The 6636-nt window shown below is 30.0% G+C and overlaps 1 long non-coding RNA gene across 2 annotated transcripts; it reads right to left on the bottom strand.

Annotated features, from left to right (window-relative positions):
• On the bottom strand, positions 1-1871 carry LOC113738390 (uncharacterized). Of its 2 annotated transcripts, none has more exons than XR_003460141.2 (4): positions 1683-1871; positions 1516-1601; positions 825-893; positions 1-191 (listed from the first exon to the last, which is right to left on the bottom strand). It is a non-coding gene; the product is annotated as an uncharacterized lncRNA (long non-coding RNA). The 2 variants fall into 2 exon arrangements; XR_011812742.1 differs by having other exon boundaries at positions 1516-1570.
• Positions 1872-6636: the final 4765 nt, after the last annotated feature.

The raw sequence follows: 6636 nt of genomic DNA, 5'->3' as shown, positions 1-6636 counted from the left end.
TAATGCAATTAAATAAACAAAATCTCATCTTATCAATCACGTCTTAAAAGAATAACTTATTTTGCAGGATGACAAAAAGGCTTCATAAATATGAAAGAATCTATAGTGATCTATCCATGACATACCAAGAACGATCCCTTGAGCACCTCTGTAGTATGAGCTTGTCAAGGTCCTGAACCTCTCTTGTCCAGCTGCAAAAGGTGTCATGAGCCCCATCAGATCACGGAGTACAAAAAATGCAGTAATAGGACAGTGGAAATAAATAGCAAGAGGGGCACACTATCATCAGAAAGTAGTAGCTTGGATTATTTATGAAAAAGGAGGCTAAGCTTATTTTAAGTCATGAATCAAGGATCCCAACAATAAATTTCCATTAGCAGCACTAGGAAAAAGAGGAATACAAACCCAAATTGGGTCTGATCATGGTGAAGTAGGACTGATTGTCAGTTTCTAATCTTAAGGAGGAAGAAGTTGCATGATCAGCTGCGATGGCAAGACAAAACCTTCTGACAGATAAGAAGATTTACATATAATAACAACTTCTGGGGAAAATGTTAATTAGGATGGCACGGCATGTTGAGAACAGTAGAGAAAGTACAAACATTTGACTTGTACTAGGTAAAGCGCAAAATGTCCTGCTGTATTTTGTGAAATTACAGCTAGTTCTATGTCCAAAGAGATTTACCACTTGAGCCTATGATAGAAAAAAAAAACAAATAAAAGTAAAGGTGTATCATCATATTTGCACAAAAGAACTTCATAAAGAGAATTCGGAAAGCTGCCATAAACAGTTAGCAAAACTATAAATGATAGGATCTGCTTACCGGTATCCCAAATTGTAAGCTTCAACTTCTTCCCACCAACAGTGAGCAGCTTGATCTTAAAATCCACACCTGGAATGATGCACAAAATCGTCGGTTAGCAGATGCAGATTAAGCTGGCTCACAGATTCAACTCTATATTGGAGGGAGAATCCTTGTTGTCTAATGGGATACATAAAACAAAAAAAGTGCTGGTGTATCGACCAGTAATGTAATTGTAGCCAAACAAACTACAGATTCTAAGGATTTCACCAAGAGGAGGAAAGTTCAAACTAAAACAATCACTCTCTGGCATACAGTCTACATAGAAAAATCTATACTAACATGTGATGAAAACTTGCTGCCGAGAAATCTCCATATTGATCCAATTAATGTGCGCCCCCTGGCTCTTAAAAACCGATTTGACAACCAAAATTTTGCTAATTAAACAGTGACTAATGATTTGCAATAAGTGCAATGGATGATTGGAGACGACAAATTAGTTCACTCCAAATCATAGAGCAGAACAGGAGACGCTACTTGTAACAGTAAAATTGAAATCTGGCATCAAAATCATTGTGCTTTAAAGATGAGATCACTCAGTAAAACACTACACAATAATTATCATAAAAATGTGCAGTAATGCATATAATCCGCATTTTTAAATTTCTTAATTTGAAGTACGATCGATACATAGTATTAGATAGAGGTGTACCCGTATCATCAATAATTGCATAGGGGGGAAACCCTTTCTCCTGAACCTGTGCTATCTATAAAGCATATTTAGCTTTTCCTCCACGCCTAGGCAGGCCAATTGATTGACCGAAATGAGAATCAATGCTTAGTAGAAGGTAGAAACAGAGACTGAGGCATGAAACCTACCAGAAGAGTTCAGCCTGAAGATATGATAGAATTGCTTAGCCCGCTTGATCAATTTTCTAAATTTTAGCAAAAGCTAATCCCGTTCCATAAGATGATGATCGTACTCCTTCCTTTTCCAGGAAAAATTTCTACAATCTTCCGCTAGGTTAGAAGATAATAAAAAGAAGGGAAGCAACTTTAGAGAGTTGTGGAAACTCAAACCCTTTTCAGAAACTGATTATTTTCTTACTTTAATATGTCAATTTTTTACTTTTAGTATTAGTAAGTTTAAATTAAACAAAAGTAACATTTGTCAAATAATAAGTAAATTAAATTACTGAAAAGGTAAATTTTTATTTTTGACTAAAACTTATCTTTCAGGCATATACTTACTAGTTTTAATTAAAAACTTACTAAAGTTAATATTAATTATTTTAATATAATATTTAAAAAGTCGCTAAAAAATTCGATTTGTCACTAAAGGTAATAGAAACCTGTGATAGTAGGTTTCCCTAACATCGTTACCATAATTATAGGCACTGTAGCACTGTCCATGGAAAAATCGCCCAAAACATCTCTCACATTTTATAAAATAACTTTTTTCGTCCCTCACTTTTAAAAGTGTAATTTTACATCCCTTATATATTCACATCGGACAAATTTAGTCCCTAACTAGGTTTCCGATCATTTTTTGGCTGGAATCCATCATGTGCAAAGCACGTGATCATTTTTGAAGGGTAAATTTGTCAAATTATATTTTACATAATCTGATCTATAGTTCTTAACATTTTATAAAATAAATTTTTTCGTCCCTCACATTTTATAAAATGATTTTTTTCATCCTCACATTTCACAAAATAAATTTCTCCATCCCTCACATTTCAAAAAATGAATTTTTCATTTCTCACTAATTATGTGTGTGAATACATTTTTTTAAACACATGTATATGTCTATTTGATTTTGTTTAATAATAATAGCATAAACACATGTATGTAATTGGGCCCAACTTGTCGACTATCTTCTTTTTTTGTATGATTATGACTAATATTTACCAATAGAACCTTAATTTGCATATTCTTATTGTATTTTGACCGAAAATAGCTTTATTGGCCAACTTGACAATAAATGCAAGATTATTTACTAGCTAATACCAGATGAAATCAAATGATCACGTATAATATATGGTATTCATATTGTTAAGTGAAATCAAATAGACACATACATATATTTATGCTATTCGTATTATTAAACAAAATCAAATAGATATATATGTGTGTTTAAACAAAATGTATTCACACACTTTTTTTTTTAGGGTTTCCCTCACATACATAATTAGTGAGGGATGGAAATATTTATTTTTTGAAATGTGAGGAATGAAGAAATTCATTTTGTGAAATGTGAGGGATGAAAAAAATCATTTTATAAAATGTGAGGGACGAAAAAATTTGTTTTATAAAATGTGGAGGACTATAGATCAAATTATGTAAAATATAATTTGACAAATTTACCCTTAAAAAATGATCACGTGCCTTGCACGTGATGGATTCCGACCAAAAAATGATCGAAAATCTAGTTAGGGACTAAATTTGACCGATGTGAATATGTAAGGGACATAAAATTATACTTTTAAAAGTGGTGGACGAAAAAAGTCATTTTACAAAATGTGAGGGATGTTTTGGACGATTTTTCCTTTATAAATTATAGAAGAAGAAGTCAGGTTAAAACTTGTTAACTAACATAGCCAAAAACTCAGCAATAAGCCACAGGATGAAAAGTAAAAAAGAGTACTAGTCATTCAATATAATATGATTGCACCTTGGGGACATCAAAAGCATCTGAGATGCAATTGAGGGATTCTTATTGACACACTATCAGAGAGACTTCACCAGATGAAAAATATCAGTTTTACTCCGTGTGGGCATTATCAAGAATGAACAACAAGATGAATTGACTCAATTTTCTCTGACTTTCAGCACGATTCTGAGCTCTCCACGAGCTTTCATTGTAAAACTCCAATCTAATATCAATTTCAAGTTCGAGCTTAATTGAGCTTGAGAAAAAATAATAATAAGTGATCATTATTTTATTTATTAAAATAATAATAAAATAGTCATTTATAACAAGTCATTGGTAAAATAGTCATTTAACGTCATTTATAAAATAAAAATAAAATAGTCATTTATAACATCAATTTGTTAAATATATTTATTTATAACTTCGAGTTTCGAATGTTTTATGTTACGTGGGAAGTTTTAGAAAATAGGACTAATCACATTTTTTTCCCTTAAAGAATACCCCATTTCTCAGTTTACCCCCTAACCTTTAATTTTGCTCACTTAACCCCCTTTAGGACAAAATTGCCCTTACATTATTTTGACTTTTCATTTACCTTGTTTTCCTTTCTTTATATTTTCCTCTTTCTTCTTTATTTAATTCTTCCTCTTTCCCACAAAAATTTTCACCTTAATGATTGAAATTAAAAAAGAGGAATTGCAGAGATCTGTCTTTTTCTTAAATGATTAAAAAAATATTCAAATCACTTTCCTAAAATACAAATTCTTTTAGCCTTTCAATTCTTTTAATTTTGGATTTTCCTCTTTCCTTTCTAGTTTCTCATTTTATTCCCAAAAAAATATCTTAAAATGAAATTGTGACCTAATTAATAATCATCAATTGAAATTTGTGACACGTGGCATCATACAAAAAATCAAAATTAGTTTTTGATGCCTTTTAATATGCAATTACAAATTCAAAACAAAAATTTTCGTTGAAATGGAATTTCTATTGGGAAGGATGAAAGAGAGAAGAAAGAGAAAAACAAATAAAAGAAAGGAAAACAATTTTATCTTATAATATTTTCTTGAGAATAAAATGAGAAACTAGAAAGGAAAGAGGAAAACCCAAAATTAAAAGAATTGAAAGGTTAAAAAATTGTATTTTAGGAAAGTGATTTGACCATTTTTTTAATCATTTAAGAAGAAGATAGATCTCTGCAATTCCTCTTTTTTAATTTCAATCATAAAGGTATAGATTTTTGTGGGAAAGAGGAAAAATTAAATAAAGAAGAAAGAGAAAAAGAAATAAAAGAAAGGAAAACAAGGAAAATGAAAAGTCAAAATAATGCAAGGGCAATTTTGTCCTAAAGGGGGTTGAGTGAGTAAAATTAAAGGTTATGGAGTAAACTGAGAAATGAGGTATTCTTTAAAGGGATAAAATGTGATTAACCCTAGAAAATAACATCAACTTTAGCTTGATAAGTCATAGTCAAATTAGTCTGCAAATTAGATTATATTATAGGGAAATAGTAGAGTCAATGTAGTTGTTAGAATAAAATATCATTGTAGTAATAGAAGTAAATAATCCCAAATTATCATATGATCTAATGGACCAAACGAACTCTTCATGAAATGCGAGATAGTTACTTATCTTCGGATGAATAATATTATTGTCAAGCCTTTGGTTAGTTTTACATTAAATTTTTAGTTTAACAAAAAAACCAAGTTCCTTATGGTTCGTCAGGAATAGGATGAGATATATTTACTTACTTATAGACCAAAATTGCTTTTGGCAGATCTACTATTAATTCTATCAATAATAGGGGTAAATTAGTCCAAAAAAGTAAAGTTTAATTGTCATGGCCAAAGTATTCCAACACATAAATTTTGTATTCGTAGGAGCGGGTTTCAGAGAAAACATTATTTATTTCTTTAACATGGGTAAATACATAAAAAGTTTAGTTTTGTTAGTTGTATGACCACATCGGGCCAAAACCATGGTATATGATTAACATAGATTAGTCCAAAACTTAATTTTTTTCATTCATTTTTTGATTACATATATTAATATTAAATTTACAAAAGACATATAGATTTAATGAAAAGGTTATCATTTATAGGATTACAAAATGGGTTGAATTGACTCAATTTTCTCGACATCTAGCACGATCCCGAACTCCATGAGTTTCATTGTAAAACTCGAGTTCAACATTGATCTCAAGTTCGAGCCCAGTTGAGCTCAAGAGAAATAATAACAAGTAATTATTATTTTATTGTTAGAATAAGAATAAAATAGTCATTTACAGCATAAATGAATAGACATTTATAGTCATTTATAAAATAAGAATAAAATAGTCATTTATAACATAAATTTGTTAAAATATATTCATTTATAACTTCAAGTTTCGAATGTTTTATGTTATCTAGGAAGTTTTAGAAAATAATATCAACTTTAGCTTGATAATCATTTATAGTCATGGCAAAATTAGTTCACAAATTAGATTATGTTATAGGGAAATAGTAGACTTGATGCACTTGTTAGAATAAAATGTCATTATAGTAATAGAAGTAAATAACTCCAAATTATCATATGATCCGATGGACCAAATGAACTCTTCATGAAATGAGAAGTGGTTACTTATCTTTGGATGAGTAATCTTATTGTCAAACGTTTGGTTGATTTATGTTGGGCAAAAAACTGTAGTGATTCTCAAACTTTTAACTTTGTGCACTTTTAGTCCTCCAACTAATAACTGCATAAACATAGTCCTCCAATTAATAAAAATGTTAGTCATAGTTCTTCCGTCTAATTTGGCTGCTAAGATGGATGGGATGATACAAAAATGATACAAAAAAATAAAGGGATAATTTGAGAAACCTCCCTTGAGGTTTTTAACAATTTCATTTAGCTCCCTTGATGTTTTAAAAGTTATACATACCTTCCTTATCATTTAAATGACAATACTACCCTTAAATATTTTAATGAAATTTCCTTGTTCGGTATGTTTATATTTAGAATGACTTTCAAAATTATTTTTTCATTCTTTTTCCTTCTTATTTCTTTTTTTAAAATTTTTTGCTAATAAAACTATAAAACTACCACTATTACCTCTAGTTTCCATTGCAACCAAATATCCAATTAGTGATTTTTTTTTGATGAGTTAATTTATATGCAATCCAATATTTTTGCTGATCTTTG

Source organism: Coffea arabica, chromosome 4c, assembly GCF_036785885.1.
Source record: "Coffea arabica cultivar ET-39 chromosome 4c, Coffea Arabica ET-39 HiFi, whole genome shotgun sequence".
Classification (NCBI taxonomy): domain Eukaryota; kingdom Viridiplantae; phylum Streptophyta; class Magnoliopsida; order Gentianales; family Rubiaceae; genus Coffea; species Coffea arabica.
Note: the sequence above shows the minus strand (reverse complement) of the source record. Positions and strands in the feature narration are given on the sequence as shown.